Below are 18,768 nucleotides of genomic sequence, written 5' to 3' on the forward strand. Positions count from 1 at the left end.
CTGATTGCCCTCTTCCCCCAACTGGACGCTACCGCGGAGCGAGCCCTGACAACAGGTGTGCCTTTGCCGACAGCCGAGTGCGACGCGCGAGCGGAGGAGGCGTCGCGGCGGCGGCAGCACGTGTCGACGATCGACGCGGGGCCGCCGGCGGCGGTGGGGGCGGCGCCGTGCGGCCTGCTGCAGCAGCCGGCGCTGCACTGCGCGGCCGCCGACGCCGCCGCCTTCTCCGGCTTCTGCACGCTGCGCAACGGCCTCCCGCTGCGGGACCTCGCCATGGTGAGTCACAGCTACACGGCCACCACCCCAGCTACGGAGGTCGCTCAGGGACATTTCCTGAGTAATTTTGGGTTAATGGGGCACCTGCCCGACGGAAGTTCGTTACAGAATAATCGGTATGCATGCGACAGCACGGGTACCCAATATATTCCAAAACTCAGCGTACAAAATCGGAATTTTCCGATGCTCATGCGTCGGCTTCTGATGGTGACAAAAAGGTAGGATTAAGTGTTTGGGGTAGCTCTTGGGCGAGGGGCCATTGGTAGACCATACGGCAAGAAAAAGGAATGAAAGTGAGATAGTGTTAATACTTTCATTCTTCTTTACATCCTCTGCATTACTGCAGATGAAGTGTCACTGAGCACATTTGTACTGTGCATGCAGTACACGTGATGTGCCAAGTTGTTTCCACTGCCCTGTGTGGAATACTTAAGTTGTTGTACTCTTCACTAACCTCCTGTCTTGATGATGTCCCTGCTGTCTTAATGATGATGATGTCCCCAGCGCAGAAAACAGCACGCAGGTCGTGGATTCTTTTTCCTGAGGCTGAAATTAACTTCGAAAGGAACTGCTGCTACGAATAAACTATAACTCATTTGGGATGCCACTCGCGTTTTTATTGATAAAGACACGAGAAACTATTCTTGATCACAACGTATTGAACATATCTTTCCACAGTCATTATATCTGGCTAAAATAACATGAAATTCAACCTACCACAGACAACATGTCTGTCTACTGGAACCGTCAGAACTGGAGAGCCGGACTGCCCGAGACACCTCGCGCGCCAGCAAGGCGTGACCCGAACGCCACTGAAGTGCATCGGCAGTAATATCGTCAGTCTTTTGTTTTAGTAATACTTTGATTTTAACAATTTTGGAATGACTGATTGATAGCTGGCTGTTGAGAGATGTTTATTTAAAAAAAATGAAGTAATTTGGATGACAGGTTTAATTAATAATAGCAACTAAAGTTTAACGTTTTGGCGCCCTACCGCCGAACACAGCAGCCAATCACAGAGCAGCAGCATCATGCAGGCGGTCTTTCTCATGGGAATGGTACCGAATCTAACATCTGTCACCGGTACCTCATCCCACATTGCGTCGTCTCTATGTTTCTTGCATCTCCACTGCCCTGGGAATAGCTTCCTGGAGCCTAATATGATGGCTGAATAAGCCAGAAATATTACAAGCTATCAGAAGGATCGTATTAGTGTCACTGTCCTACCCTACTGGACAAATGGAGCAAATCGTTTGGTTCGTTTTGCAATTTGTTGTGTTGTATGGTGGGATTCAGGGCATGTGGAGGCACCATTAGTTCATGCGCGGTTGCTAGGACGAACCTCAAGAGAAGTGCTTTTAGAGTATTTTCGCAGTTACTAGCGGACCACAACCCAGCCGAGGATTCCAAGACGGATGTGCATAGCGAATGGCTGACCTTTTTACGACATATTCCTAAGATTCAGATCTCGAATTACGCAGAAAACTTTCTTGACGTCTTTATCCGTTTCCAAGATACAGAGGTTCAAATTACACTACTCCTGCACGTAACATCCGATCTGAAGGGTAATCTATGGGGGCTATTCGGAAAGTAAGGAACGACAGCTCCCGAAATGGAAACCACAGTGAAAATAAAAACTGTTTTATTTGCAGCAGTCAGCTTCCACCTACTTATCTCCATAGTCACTTAGATGTTTGTCGAAGCGTCGCACCAACTTCTCAAAATGACTCTGAGCACTGTGGCACTTAACATCTGAGATCATCAGTCCCCTAGAACGCAGAAATTCTTAAACCTAAATAGCCTAAGGACAACACACACATCTATGCCAAGGCAGGATTCGAACCTGCGACCATAGCTGTCACACGGTTCCGGACTGAAGCGCCTAGAACCGGTCGGCTACCGAGGCCAAGTTGGCCATTTGTACGGATAATAAACAGAATACGACCTGTTTGGACCATGTTTTCGTTCTTAAAAAATGGTTCAAATAGCTCTGAGCACTACGGGACTCAACTGCTGAGGTCATTAGTCCCCTAGAACTTAGAACTAGTTAAACCTAACTAACCTAAGGACATCACAAACATCCATGCCCGAGGCAGGATTCGAACCTGCGACCGTAGCGCTCTTGCGGTTCCAGACTGCAGCGCCTTTAACCGCACGGCCCCTTCGGCCGGCTTCGTTCTTAAGACATACGCATTTGTTCAACATCTACTCCTAGGCCCCTGGATAATTTAAATCAAACTTGGCACACATATAACTTACCATGTGAAAATAAATTCTATGAGGTGAGTGTGATAACGGGGTGAAAGACAGATGACGGAGAAAGAAGGAGATTGGCAGACAGGGGAGGAAGGGAGAAATTCAATAACATGAGACTGGGATAAATAAACGCCGTATGACGCCTATTTTATCAGCTAGTAAAGTAAATAGCAATTATTAGTTTTTCAGATTTCGTTTCTTTATGCGAAATTAATTTTAGAGAGCAGGCCTGATGAATACTCGTGCGGTCTCAGGCGCCTTGCCACGGTTCGCGCCGCTCACTGCGTCGGAGGTTCGAGTCCTCCTTCGGGCATGGGTGTGTGTGTATTGTTTAAGTTAGATTAAGTAGTTAGTAAGCCTAGGGACCGATGCTCTAAGCGGTTTGGTCCCATAGGAACTTACTACAAATTTCCAAAAAATTTAGAGAACAATTGTAACCACCCCGCAAAATTTTCAAAAACAATACTTAAATGTTAATGTGAATAGAGCCAAGTGTAACCTTCTCACAAAATGAAAGAAAATAATTAATTAAATGTTAATGGTCATCGTGCTAAACGTAACCTCCCAGCAGAAATAAAAGAAAAGTCTATGATAATGAAAACGAGCCAAATATTTGGTCCCTACAAAAATTATAGAATAATAAGGACCCAAATGTAAACTTGACACAAAAATTAAGAAATGAAGATTAATCCTTAAACCAATAATAATAGGGCAGCATCGGTGACCTTACGCCCTGTGCGGTAATTAAACTGATAAATTGGTTCTGGGAGGAAAAACATAGGAAATATTGTTTCAATTGGAATGATTCTTTTCTTGAAACGATTGCTTTCAAAACAAAATTATTATTGGGGCATTTCTTGAACAAATTAATTACAATTAACGGATGTTATTGGCTGAGCGCAATGCTGCTTCATTACCTTATTTAACAATATACCTCGTCCCGAACCGTGACCAGAGACCCATGTCGACGCCCGCCAACTCCTCACATACTACTACTGTTCCTGCCGACTCGCTACACGCAACTGAACTGAGTCCAACTCGCAACTGAACACTCGCGCGGTCAAGCTCAGATTAGCAACGATAAATAACTCTCTGGTCAGAGATTCTGTCATGCCTCGCCATTGCCGTTAGTGAATACACTGAATACATACGTGTTTCATAACCCTCCACTGGGGGGGGGGGGGGGGGGGGGGCAAAAATTTGGCAGCGATGGTGAGTCATTTGGACTTGCCATGAGCAACAAATTTTTTCTTAACTAATTGACTTTACAATCATAAAATATAAGTATAGGTGTAGAACATGAATTAAATACAGTGCACATGCACCGAGTACACAACATATCAGACAATGACAAAAATATATATACAATGAGTACAGAACATATCAGCAAATCAGAAAAATGTATATACAAATCATATTGATAAATGACAAAAGTGCACACTTACTGACGTTCAGCACAAAACATATTAACAAATGACATAAGTGCACACGTACTGAAAAATTCTTCAAAGTCTTCACAACAAACAGACATAATGAATACAAATCTCATTGACAAATGATATAAGTGCACATGTACTGTAGTTCAGAACATATCAGCAAATGAAAAAAAATGTACATACAATGAGTAGAAATCATGTTAGAAACATGAAAAAAGTGCACACGCACTATAATTCAGTATATATCAGCAAATCAAAAAAAAAAAATGTATTGGTCATGAACACAAATCATATTAGCAAAAAATGATTTTCACTGTGTTACAAGAATTAGGATAGGAAAGGGAAGGATTGCATCATGGTTGTAGCACTTTAGGTTGCACGCAGCTGCACTGAAGGTCCATATCATTCTACTGTAGCACAACACCAAGTGGAACAATCGGAAGTTCTTTTCCCAGAAGTATTTATCAGCGTAGCCAAGACACTGAAATGTCGTAGTAATATTCCATGTTATCATTTTAGCAGTACATTAGGTACACCAAACAGTGGGACCATAATAACATCTCCATCGCTCAAGGTGGTGGACAGCATGTCATGTCAACACCACGTTCTTGTAAGGTACACCAACGTAGAATTAGCGCAAAAACCAAATATAGTGCTCCATGATCAAGAGGATATACGGGATAAACGGATATTGCAGTAATTCAGGGTAGTTAGGCCAGAAGGTGAAGGACATTAAGTCACATACTAGTCTTCACTGAGAATTACATTAGTAGTTTGCGGCATTCATTGCCCAGTTATTGAACATTTCTGTACCATGTATGTAGTATTACAGAATAATGTTCATAAATTGGCGTTTTACAGAGAACATTGGCACTTATTGCCTAATTATAAATCATCAGAAGTCATAATATTCATATGGTGTTTTACAGAGAACATTGGCACTCATTTCCTAATTACAAGTCATCAGAAGTATTAATGTGGTGTTTTACAGAGAACATTGGTACTCATTTCCTAATTACAAATCATTTGAAGTCATTATATTCATGTGGTGCTTTACAGAGAACATTGGCACTCGTTTCCTAATTACAAATCATCAGAAGTCATTATATTCATATGGTGTTTTACAGAGAACATTGGCACTCATTTCCTAATCACAAATCATCAAAAGTCATTATATTCATGTGGTGCTTTACAGAGAACATTGGCACTCATTTCCTAATTACAAATCATCAGAAGTCATTATATTCATAAGGTGTTTTACAGAGAACATTGGCACTCATTTCCTAATTACAAATCATCAAAAGTCATTATATTCATGTGGTGCTTTGCAGAGAACATTGGTACTCATTTCCTAATTACAAATCATCAGAAGTCATTACATAATAATATTCATATAATGATTTACAGAGAACATAGGCACTCATTTCCTAATTACAAATCATTAGAAGTCACTCGTTTTACAGAGAACATTGAAATTCGTTGCCTAATTACAAATCATCAAAGGTCATTTACAGAGAAACAGGAGGTAGTCAATAACATAGTATTACAGAAGCATTGGTCATCTCCATACGGTAATCAGTAGCATTCATTTCCCAGTTACAAACCATTATTACTATACTGTAACTATTACTCAAAGTCTGTGATAGCAAAACATCATTCAGTATTACTAATAACTCTTTTAAGTTGGTAGCATTATTTGGGACTGGTAATACTTTCCCTTTTTTTTGTGCTAGCAATGCATTGCGTTGGGTAATTACAGGGGATAGAAAAAAAATTGCTTTTGGGTTGTTGCTGTAAATGAAAATGTGTAACATCATTCATTATGAGTCAGCTGTAGCAAGATTATGAAATAAGTAGGGTATATGCAATCACATTCATAAATAACATAGGTTTAATAAACAACTATTTCTACAACATTAATTTCATGAATAATTTCTCCTGCAAAAATATACTAAAATGGATTATTAAACTGAAAGAAAAAATGCATTTTATGCTGAAAAGTAGTGACCTCGAATTAACAGCAATAACTATGCAATATGACACATACTGTCAAAACGAACTGCAACAAATACTTAAATAACTACATAGCATAAATACATAACTTCAACATTATCCTCATCTGTAAAGAAAAAAAATTTCATTATCCATCACTTCATTATCCATATTATCATAACTCCATTATTATCATCACCTGTAAAGAAAAACTTCATTATCCATAGTAGCATATTCTTCATCATTATTCATCAGTGTTCATTATCATCTGCAAAACATCACTTCATTATTCATTATACAACTATTCCTTATTTCTACCATATTTCATCACTAAAACTAAGTTGTGTAGTTCTGTCTGACAGCCTGCATCAATCGCCTCGTATTCTGAAAGAAAAAATTAGTTAAGACTGGTATTCTACGATGTGTATAGTATATTCTTGTTGATGCTTGTCAATTCTGATCCATTTACTCTTCCTCACAAGGTTTGCATCTTCTTTCGACCATTCCGAAAGTGAAATTCCCATTTTTGTTTAATTTATGTCTTTCACGCATCATTTCTTTCTGAAATTGATGAACAAAGATTAATGTCTTGCATTTACATCATATACTCACTAAATAATGATCGGTTTTTTATGGTAACATAATTAAGCATACAGCATACCATGACAGAAAACGTAATATGTCAAAAAAATAGACAGTGTTCAAATGCAAAAATGTACACAGAATATTACAATGCAGCAGCAAAAAATGTAAAACAGTCACGATGTTGAGATATCATAGGGCAAAAAATGTCCAAGTCAACTGGTGTGTGTTATATCTTAACTATTTCACAGTGCATACAAACAAAATATGAAAACAATCGTACATATATTTAAAAAAAAATGATGACAAGAAATGTGACCTTCTTTGAGTTCAGCTTGTATGTTGTGTAGTTAATAGAGGCGAGAATTAAAGACTTTAATGGAGAGACAATTTAATAAAATTAATATGTCACTAGATAAAATTGCACAATTATTCGTAAGATACGTAAGTTTCTCTGGAAAAATGTGCACAGTCTGATATGTAACGACAAGAAGAGCGACCTGCTAACCTTACCTTGCCGGGCACTTGCCAAGAAAAAATACTACAGTCAACATTAAGTGTTCATGTGAATATAATTGCATAAGTGATCATAAAATTAGCAAATGGCACTATAGCATGTTAAATCATAAAGTATCTTTATTCAATAAAAGGTTTGATGTTTGACCAGTGGTGGTTTCCTTTCGATTTTCTGGTTCTCAAAGTTTCGACGTGTACAACATTGGGGTGAGGAATGCTGCGAATCCGATATGGTGCTGCGTATAGAAGTTCAAACTTACTGCACCTACCTTTTCCTTTATTAGATAAATGGTGTGTATGTACTAATATCTTCTGTCCAATGTGAAAGTCACGGCGTATACAAACCCGTTTTTGCTGTCTTCTCCGGCGCTCTGCGGCACGTTTGATATTGTTCAGCGCAATGTCAATTATTTCGTGGTGACGTAGTCGACGAGATGTAGGAAATGTTACTAATTCTCTAATTTTGTTAGGTGGTTCAACATTTTTCAGTATAAAAGACGGAGATAGCATAGTAGATTCATTCGGTATGGAATTAATTACATCCTGGAACGAGAGTATGTGTGTGTCCAATCAATATGTCTTTTATGGTAGTATATTCTACACAGTTTACCAATTTCTTACATTAATCGCTCACAAGGGTTCGAAGGTTCATGGTACCTAGATATATTGATCGGAGAAATGTTTCTAGCTCGTAACATACGTGTCCATATAGCAGAACGAAATTGTGATCCATTGTCGGAAATTACTTTCATCACATGCCTTACATGAAATAGAAAATGTTTTACAAATGCTTTCGAAACAGTTTTAGCAGTAGCTTTGCGTAACGCAGTGAAGGTAACAAATTTTGAAGTGAGTTCGACAGCGACAAAGATGTAGCAAAAACCTCTATTAGTTCTGGGAATCGGACCAAAAATGTCTACAGCTGCCATATGTCTCAATTTAACAGGTACAATGGGATATAATGGAGGAATATGTGAAGTCGTGTCTGATTTAGCCTTCTGGCAGATTTCACATGAAGCTAAAACTCGTCGAATACGTTTCTCCATGTTCGTAAAATAACAGTTCTGTCTCAGTATAAGAAAACATTTTCTAGCTCCGAAATGTGCGTAACTTAAATGAGTATACCAGATTAATTTGTTAACCAGCTCATCAGGAATGCATGATAACCAATTGTTGCTGTCAGGATGAGAGCGGCGAAACAGAATGTCATTGCGTACAGTGTAATGGTTTCTAATCGTAACATTTTTCCTATCTTGCCAAAGGTGTTTAATTTCTTTCCACACGTTGTCTTTACTTTGCTCTTGTGCTGTGTCCTGTAATGATGACGAAATGAAATTTTGAAATGCAACTTATTGAATGTACATCACGCTGAAATTTGCTTTGCAGAAGTTGGTTGCGACGTCTTGCTGATTGTTGCTGAGAGAACGAGATAGTGCGTCTGCTACAACATTTTGTGTGCCGGGAATGTGAACAATTGTAAATTCCTGTAAATAAAGCTTCCATCTACTTAGTCTGTCTTGTGTAAATTTAGCTGAAAGTAAAAATTGTATCGCTCTATGGTCTGTGTAGACGGTGGTATGTCTTCCATAAAGAAAATCGAAATCTCGTAAAAGCCAAAACAACACATAATGTTTCAAGTTCAGTAATAGAATAACTTCGTTCAGCAGGTGACAGAATGCGACTTGCAAATGCGATGTTTTTAATTACTGTAGAACCATCTTCTTCAATTTCCTGAAAAATGTGTACGCCTAAAGCGGTGTTAGAACTGTCGGTGGCAATGGAAAAATTTCTGGTAAGATCTGGGTGCGATAAAAGTGGAGCATTCAACAAAGCATGTTTCAGGTTCATAAATTCAGAATGTGCTTGCTTATCCCAGGACCAAATACTGTTTCTACCTGTCAATTGACATAATCTGGGGGTATCTAAAGCAGAGTAATGAATAAATTTACGAAAAAAGTTAATTAAGCCCAAAAAGCTCCGTAATTGTTTATTCGTCGTAGGAACAGTAATGTCACGTAAAGCTTGAAGTTTCTCCTGGGTCAGGCGCAATGCCTTCTGCTGAGATTACATGTCCAAAAAATTGTATAGAAGTTTTACCAAAACGCGATTTACTGAGATTAACTGTGAGTCCTTGTGTACGAAAAGTTTGCAACAGTTGTTCTAGAATCAGATTGTGTTCAGTCCAGTTAGCTTCAGCAATAAGAATGTCATCTACGTACGTCGTGATTCTGTCTTTAAGTTTTGTCGGAAGTATTGTATTCAAACCGCGAATAAAAGCTGCAGAAGAAAAATGTTAAACCGAATGGTAATTTGCAAAATTGATAACAGTCACCAAAACAGAGAAATGCTGTGTATTTTCTGCAATTCGGATGGAGCTGAATTTGCCAAAATCCCGATTTCAGATCTAATGTAGAATAAATAGCAGTACCGTGAAATTTCTGTAGAAGTTCCTCTAGTGTCTGTGGTCGATCTGTTTCATTAATAATTATTGATGTGACGTGAATCAAGTACGAGGCGAAGTGAGCCATACTTTTTATTAACAATATGTAGCGGGTTTATGTACGGACTAACTGCCGGTTCAATAATTCCTTGGTCAAGCATATCCTGTAATTCTTTCTTAACTTGTTCTCGGTGGATATATGGAATGGGATAATGCTTGGCTTTAAATGTGTCGTGCTGTTTGACTTGAAATTCACACATAAAACCGGACATAGTACCAGGAATGTTGTTAAAAACTGGAGATTGCTGTAAAAGAATTTTGTGTAGTTGCGTCCGTTCGTCTTCTGTATTTGCACTGCTTTGTTTAACTTTATCAAAAATCATCTGCATAGCGTCATAGTCGGCTTCGTCTGGAGTATTATAGTTGTGTACGTACGTATCTGTGAACAATGTGGAATGACAGTCTATGTTACGTGATACGGAAATGACCTCTGTGCGATTAATTGTCTGTTCTTCTGCAGATAATAAGTACTGAAATTCCAAAGCCAATTGTACATTTTCATCCTTTAACATTAAATACGAATTTTGAAAATCAATAACTGCGTCGTGTTGTACCAGAAAATTAGTACCTAAAATAAAGTCTGTTGTCAATAATGGAACAATCCAAAAATTTGAGTGAAATGTGTGACCTGCAATACAAAATGATAAATGCGTCTGTAATTTAACATCTACTCCTTTACTCGATACTGCTCCTTTTACTTTCGTTTTGCCTAATGGTAATGTAGGATAGGTATTCTCTTTGTTACACTCGTTAAAAGTTTCTTCATTTATTACTGACATAGGTGACCCAGAATCGATTACTGCTGAGAATTTCGATGAACCAATTTTAATTTCGATGACAGGATGTGAAATTGTTTTTTCAACAACTGGTCTTTCCTGTAAAAGAGTGTCTCGGATGTCGTCAAAAGTAATAACATTTTCGTGAACAACATTCTGCGTGCCTAAAGTAGTGCTTGTGTTACTGGAAGATGCGACCTTTACAGTATCTAGTCAAATTCTATCTGACATGTTATTATTTTCAGGACAATTCTGTGGCATTTCGACTATTTGAACTGTTCTGTTATTTCTTCCAGACGTATTACTTTCTGGATGATACCCACTGTCGGGTTCATTCATGAGAATATGTTGTTGCTGATCATTTTGCTGCTCGTAAGACCGACTGTTATTATACGTATGCAGATAATTGTGCTCATTGTTTTTACGTCTATCATGATGGTCATTCCTATACGGTGCATTGCGATAGGAACTGAAATATTGAGTTTTCTGTACGTAGTTATTTCCTTGCTGGCGTGCGTTACTGTTTGTTGTAGCTGGGAATATATGTGCACGTGGCGAAACATTAAAGCTTGGTTGACCCTGCAGACCACATTGTTGGTTAGGTATGCTAACCGGCTGGTTTTGTTGCTGTTGTTGTGAAAAACCTCTATTGTTACTAAAATGTGGTTCCTGCTGCTGACAATTTTGACGATACTGATACTAAAAATTTTGTCTGCTATTAAAGTTCTGGTGGTTGTCGTTCCTAAAGCGTCTGTTACTTTTGCTATTGAAATTATGTGGTTGATCGTAATTGCTGTACGTTTGTTGGCCTTGGTTGTTATATGAAAAATTTTTGTTTACGAAGGAATAATCTGATCGCTGTATTTCCAAAAGCTGTAACAGATCCCAGAATGCCGAGATATTTTCTTTTTGCTGACCCGTTAAAAGTGACACTCTTAATGACCGTGGTAATTTAGAAATACATAATTGAATGAGTGCAGATTCACTATATGGTTCACTTAAGTACTGGTTTTGTTGTACCATATGCTCAAAAAATTGCGTGCCACTGGGAAAATTTGTGTTCTCATAATTTGGTAAACTAATTAGTTGATCTTTAATTCCACGCTGTGTCGTCTTCGACCAATACGCTGACAGAAAAGCATTCTGAAACTCTTCTGCTGAATAGCATTGCCTCGCGATCAGTCTCATACGAGTTGCCGGTTCGCCTTTAAAAAAACTGCAAATAAATTCAAGTTTACGTGTTACGGGCCAAGTCAGTGGAAAAGCAAAGCTAAATTGTTGTATCCAATCCAGTGGGTGAATCTGTGTTCTGTCATTTTTAAACACTTTAAATTTTCTCACTGACAGAAAATGTTTGTAGTCAAAATTATCGTCTCTGTATGATGGAACAGGTTCACGATTGTAAGAGAATCTATTTGTCTGTGTCTGTTCGGAATCTAAGTCGCATACTCTCTGTAGATTACCCAAATTATACGCGCTGTGTCAGTCTGACAAATGTTCGCAAAATGGTGTCTACTGTGATGTGTTATTAACTGAAATATTTTTCATCTCTGTTACTTCTTGCTGTAAACTTGACAACTTTCTACGTAATGTATTGTTAGATGAATCGATCTCATTGATTGTCTGCTGTAAATTTTGGAATTCAGGTGTTTGGTTAAACAAAATCGGTGCAGTATCGTCTGATTTGCTGTCATTATTACTTTCAATAACGTCAATACGACTGGCCAATTCATCATATTTTTCAGTCAGTATTTTTACCTGATCATCGTTCTTAGTGTCAGAAGCATTAATCTGTTTTTGCAATTTACGTGTGGTTTCGTTCAATTTTTTAACGTCAGCTTTGTCGACATTGGAATCCTGTGTTAGTTCTAATTGTTCAAGTCTTTCGGTCACTGTTTGAAAATCTACTGAGTGTGTATCTGTTTTTGGTTTTAAGGTCAGATATCTCATCACGTAATTCGGTGTTCAACTGTTCGATGGTATTAATTTTGTCTGATACTGTAGCAATATTGTTGTCTACATATGTTTTTGCCTTCGCAAAGATTTTACGTTGGTCTTCTTGTCTCTGAGCAGTGATTGTTTCCATGACCTGACGTTTTACTTTATTTTGATCCTGAATAAATTTGCGGAAACGCGTATCACTGTTTTGTATGTTGTGATTAAAACGTTCGTCAATCTGAGTGTTCTGTTGGTCGAATTTCGCGTCTATCTTTGCATCCATTGTACACGAAAGTTCTGCTGTCATTAATTTAAACTCGTCGCGTAATTGTGTAGCCTTTTCAGAGCATTGTTTACCGACTGCGCTAATTTGCTCTCAAAGTGTTTCTGTTGTAGCTGTTTGCATATCCCTTAATTCTTGAGCAAGAGATCTAATTTCTTCGCTACTTTTTCTTGAACAAGCCTCAATCTCGTCGCGTACCTGTTCCTTAGTATCATGACACTGCACGGCAACGTCTCTAATTTGTTCACTAAGCTGTCTGGAATTGTTGTCTAATTTTTCATTAAAGTATTGTTTGAGTTTTTCGTTATCTTGTTTGTTATCTTCACTCTGTTGTCTGACCTGTTCACTAAGCTGTTTGAAATTTTCATCATTGTTGTCTAGTTTTTCATTAATTTTATTAAATTTTTTGTTCTGTTCACTAAATTTTTGTTGTAGCAATCTTGCGATAATTTCTTCCAAGTCAATATTACCGGCTCTATTGTCTGTGATGTTTGATGACGTACCTGCAATTGTCACGTTTTGTGTAACCATTTGGTTACTCTGTGATTCTTGAAAATGTTTGCTAATCGGATGTGCACTGTTAGACGCTACACCGAGATTAAATGAATCTGTCATACTCTGATTACACTGTTCATTTTCATTAGAAAAGTTTGTCTGTTCGTCACGTAAATCCTGGAAACCGGGTGCATTAAGCTGGGCACCGCTCATTGCAACAGAATGCCCCGTGTCATCAATTGTCGTCAAATTAACAGAGGACACAATTGAGTTCGTCTGTTCATCACTAGGATCAAAATTAACATTAGTGGTCGGTGCGTACTGATTGTCAGTAAACGGAGGATTGTCATCAATACACTGTGTGTCACAAGTACTATCAGTGAAGTTATTTAAATCGGTTATTTCACTCATTATACCTCACGATGCACTATTAATAGTCTCTCACGGCATTTTTACAATAGTCACAATTATTTACAAATGAGACAAAGACAATACAAAATCCAACAAATACAAATACAACAAAGAGCAACGAATTGCCGATGATATGAGGAAAGAAAGTCACAAAATTAGTAAAAGCGTTGCGCCAAATGCTAATTATATTAAGTAAATAAGAGCAGATATCTGACTACTTTTCAGAAGATTCTCAACGAAATACGATCCTTGCAGGGTCGCCAAGTGTAACCTCCCCGCAAAATTTACAAAGACAATACTTAAATATTAATGTGAATAGAGCCCCATGAACCATGGACCTTGCCGTTGGTGGGGAGGCTTGCGTGCCTCAGCGATACAGATAGCCGTACCGTAGGTGCAACCACAACGGAGGGGTATCTGTTGAGAGGCCAGACAAACGTGTGGTTCCTGAAGAGGGGCAGCAGCCTTTTCAGTAGTTGCAAGGGAACAGTCTGGATGATTGACTGATCTGGCCTTGTAACAATAACCAAAACGGCCTTGCTGTGCTGGTACTGCGAACGGCTGAAAGCAAGGGGAAACTACAGCCGTAATTTTTCCCGAGGGCATGCAGCTTTACTGTATGATTACATGATGATGGCGTCCTCTTGGGTAAAATATTCCGGAGGTAAAATAGTCCCCCATTCGGATCTCCGGGCGGGGACTACTCAAGAGGATGTCGTTATCAGGAAAAAGAAAACTGGCGTTCTACGGATCGGAGCGTGGAATGTCAGATCCCTTAATCGGGCAGGTAGGTTAGAAAATTTAAAAAGGGAAATGGATAGGTTGAAGTTAGATATAATGGGAATTAGTGAAGTTCGGTGGCAGGAGGAACAAGACTTCTGGTCAGGTGACTACAGGGTTATAAACACAAAATCAAATAGGGGTAATGCAGGAGTAGGTTTAATAATGAATAGGAAAATAGGAATGCGGGTAAGCTACTACAAACAGCATAGTGAACGCATTATTGTGGCCAAGATAGATACGAAGCCCACGCCTACTACAGTAGTACAAGTTTATATGCCAACTAGCTCTGCAGATGACGAAGAAATTGAAGAAATGTATGATGAAATAAAAGAAATTATTCAGATTGTGAAGGGAGACGAAAATTTAATAGTCATGGGTGACTGGAATTCGAGTGTAGGAAATGGGAGAGAAGGAAACATAGTAGGTGAATATGGATTGGGGGACAGAAATGAAAGAGGAAGCCGCCTGGTCGAATTTTGCACAGAGCACAACATAATCATAACTAACACTTGGTTTAAGAATCATGAAAGAAGGTTGTATACATGGAAGAACCCTGGAGATACTAAAAGGTATCAGATAGATTATATAATGGTAAGACAGAGATTTAGGAACCAGGTTTTAAATTGTAAGACATTTCCAGGGGCAGATGTGGACTCTGACCACAATCTATTGGTTATGACCTGTAGATTAAAACTGAAGAAACTGCAAAAAGGTGGGAATTTAAGGAGATGGGACCTGGATAAACTAAAAGAACCAGAGGTTGTACAGAGATTCAGGGAGAGCATAAGGGAGCAATTGACAGGGATGGGGGAAATAAATACAGTAGAAGAAGAATGGGTAGCTTTGAGGGATGAAGTAGTGAAGGCAGCAGAGGATCAAGTAGGTAAAAAGACGAGGGCTAGTAGAAATCCTTGGGTAACAGAAGAAATATTGAATTTACTTGATGAAAGGAGAAAATATAAAAATGCAGTAAGTGAAACAGGCAAAAAGGAATACAAACGTCTCAAAAATGAGATCGACAGGAAGTGCAAAATGGCTAAGCAGGGATGGCTAGAGGACAAATGTAAGGATGTAGAGCCCTATCTCACTAGGGGTAAGATAGATACCGCCTATAGGAAAATTAAAGAGACCTTTGGAGATAAGAGAACGACTTGTATGAATATCAAGAGCTCAGATGGAAACCCAGTTCTAAGCAAAGAAGGGAAAGCAGAAAGGTGGAAGGAGTATATAGAGGGTCTATACAAGGGCGATGTACTTGAGGACAATATTATGGAAATGGAAGAGGATGTAGATGAAGATGAAATGGGAGATATGATACTGCGTGAAGAGTTTGACAGAGCACTGAAAGACCTGAGTCGAAACAAGGCCCCCGGAGTAGACAATATTCCATTGGAACTACTGACGGCCGTGGGGGAGCCAGTCCTGACAAAACTCTACCATCTGGTGAGCAAGATGTATGAAACAGGCGAAATACCCTCAGACTTCAAGAAGAATATAATAATTCCAATCCCAAAGAAAGCAGGTGTTGACAGATGTGAAAATTACCGAACTATCAGTTTAATAAGTCACAGCTGCAAAATACTAACACGAATTCTTTACAGACGAATGGAAAAACTAGTAGAAGCCAACCTCGGGGAAGATCAGTTTGGATTCCGTAGAAACACTGGAACACGTGAGGCAATACTGACCTTACGACTTATCTTAGAAGAAAGATTAAGGAAAGGCAAACCTACGTTTCTAGCATTTGTAGACTTAGAGAAAGCTTTTGACAATGTTGACTGGAATACTCTCTTTAAAATTCTAAAGGTGGCAGGGGTAAAATACAGGGAGCGAAAGGCTATTTACAATTTGTACAGAAACCAGATGGCAGTTATAAGAGTCGAGGGACATGAAAGGGAAGCAGTGGTTGGGAAGGGAGTAAGACAGGGTTGTAGCCTCTCCCCGATGTTGTTCAATCTGTATATTGAGCAAGCAGTAAAGGAAACAAAAGAAAAATTCGGAGTAGGTATTAAAATTCATGGAGAAGAAATAAAAACTTTGAGGTTTGCCGATGACATTGTAATTCTGTCAGAGACAGCAAAGGACTTGGAAGAGCAGTTGAATGGAATGGACAGTGTCTTGAAAGGAGGATATAAGATGAACATCAACAAAAGCAAAACAAGGATAATGGAATGTAGTCTAATTAAGTCGGGTGATGCTGAGGGAATTAGATTAGGAAATGAGGCACTTAAAGTAGTAAAGGAGTTTTGCTATTTGGGGAGCAAAATAACTGATGATGGTCGAAGTAGAGAGGATATAAAATGTAGGCTGGCAATGGCAAGGAAAGCGTCTCTGAAGAAGAGAAATTTGTTAACATCCAGTATTGATTTAAGTGTCAGGAAGTCATTTCTGAAAGTATTCGTATGGAGTGTAGCCATGTATGGAAGTGAAACATGGACGATAAATAGTTTGGACAAGAAGAGAATAGAAGCTTTCGAAATGTGGTGCTACAGAAGAATGCTGAAGATTAGATGGGTAGATCACATAACTAATGAGGAGGTATTGAATAGGATTGGGGAGAAGAGAAGTTTGTGGCACAACTTGACCAGAAGAAGGGATCGGTTGGTAGGACATGTTCTGAGGCATCAAGGGATCACCAATTTAGTATTGGAGGGCAGCGTGGAGGGTAAAAATCGTAGAGGGAGACCAAGAGATGAATACACTAAGCAGATTCAGAAGGATGTAGGTTGCAGTAGGTACTGGGAGATGAAAAAGCTTGCACAGGATAGAGTAGCATGGAGAGCTGCATCAAACCAGTCTCAGGACTGAAGACCACAACAACAACAGAGCCAAGTGTAACCTTCTCACAAAATGAAAGAAAATAATTAATTAAATATAAATGGTCGTCGTGCTAAACGCAACCTCCCAGCAGAAATAAAAGAAAAGTCTATGATAATGAAAACGAGCCAAATATTTGGTCCCCACAAAAATTATAGAATAATAATGACCCAAATGTAAACTCGACACTAAAATTAAGATATGAAGATTAATCCTTAAACCAACAATAATAGGGCAGCATCGCTGACATTAGGCCCTGTGCAGTAATTAAACTGATAAATTGATTCTGGGAGGAAAAACATAGGAAATTGGAATGATCCTTTTCTTAAAACGATTGCTTTCAAAACAAAATTATTATTGGGGCCTTTCTTGAACAAATTAATTACAATTAACAGATGTTATTGGCTGAGCGCAATGCAGCTTCATTACCTTATTTAACAATATACCTCGTCCCGAACCGTGACCAGAGACCCATGTCGACGCCCGCCAACTCCTCACATACAACTACTGTTCCTGCCGACTCGCTACACGCAACTGAACTGAGTCCAACTCGCAACTGAACACTCGCGCGGTCAAGCGCAGACTAGCAACGATAAATAACCCTCTGGTCAGAGATTCTGTCATGCCACGCCATCGCCGTTAATGAATACACTGAATACATACGTGTTTCACAATCCTTTAATACGTAACTACGCAAACGTGTAACTCGAAACAGAGATTAATACACAAACCGTCGGACATAGGTGAAATAATGTGTTCTCAGCGCGTGCACCGTTTCTCCACTGCATTCAGTAAACACATAGACGAGATACATTCAGGGTGCCTTCATCGTCACATCCACCCATACTGCTGTGTAGCACTATTAAAGCCCCACTACTACTACTACTGAAAAATACAAGCGAGACACATCCGAGTGGTGGTTATGCAAAGCTGAGGCGGAAGTGTAAAGTGGGGACTAATGTTGTCAATAGAGAGTACCGTGAGTGAATGAAACAAATTTCTTTAGTAGAAAAAGATACCGTTAACATTGATGTTACGTTGAAATTTTCAATGAAATGAGGGTACTAAGATGACATACATTTGACCTCGAACTCCTAGAACCATTCTTAGGATAACACCCGAACATAAAATCAGTGTGATTTGGGTCATTTCCGTGCAAAACGTTGCGTTCAACAACAAATGATAGTTTAACAGAGAGTAACAAAGTAACAAGATATCAATACGGTTCAGTGACATCAGGGTATAATTACACTCTCAACTAACAGCGCCACAACCCTGTGTTTGAAATAATGATAATAGCGCACAATACAAATATCTTACACACATTTTAGTGCTTGTATTACTCCTCATAGCGCAGATGAGGAATTTTGACGAAGTGGTTAAAACAAAGTGAAAGAGAGCAATATGTACGTGTTACTAGAGCCAGTTTTGACATTGAAAAGCACTTTCACATTGAAGCAGTCCAATATCAACAGCCTCACTGAAACGTCCCATTTGAACAATTATACATGACTGTGCTTAAACTGACACACAATATTTTTAGCGCAACGCAATCTGACTTTCAATAATCCCTACAAAATAATGGCCCTGACTAACATTAACCTATACCTTTCACAAATCACTTACCTCACAAAAACTACTGCAAAACAGCGAGCGCCACTACTGCCAGCTAAATAAAAGATTCAAACTACTGAAGGCACTAACTCC

This window comes from Schistocerca americana, chromosome 4 (genome assembly GCF_021461395.2).
Source record: "Schistocerca americana isolate TAMUIC-IGC-003095 chromosome 4, iqSchAmer2.1, whole genome shotgun sequence".
Lineage (NCBI taxonomy): Eukaryota > Metazoa > Arthropoda > Insecta > Orthoptera > Acrididae > Schistocerca > Schistocerca americana.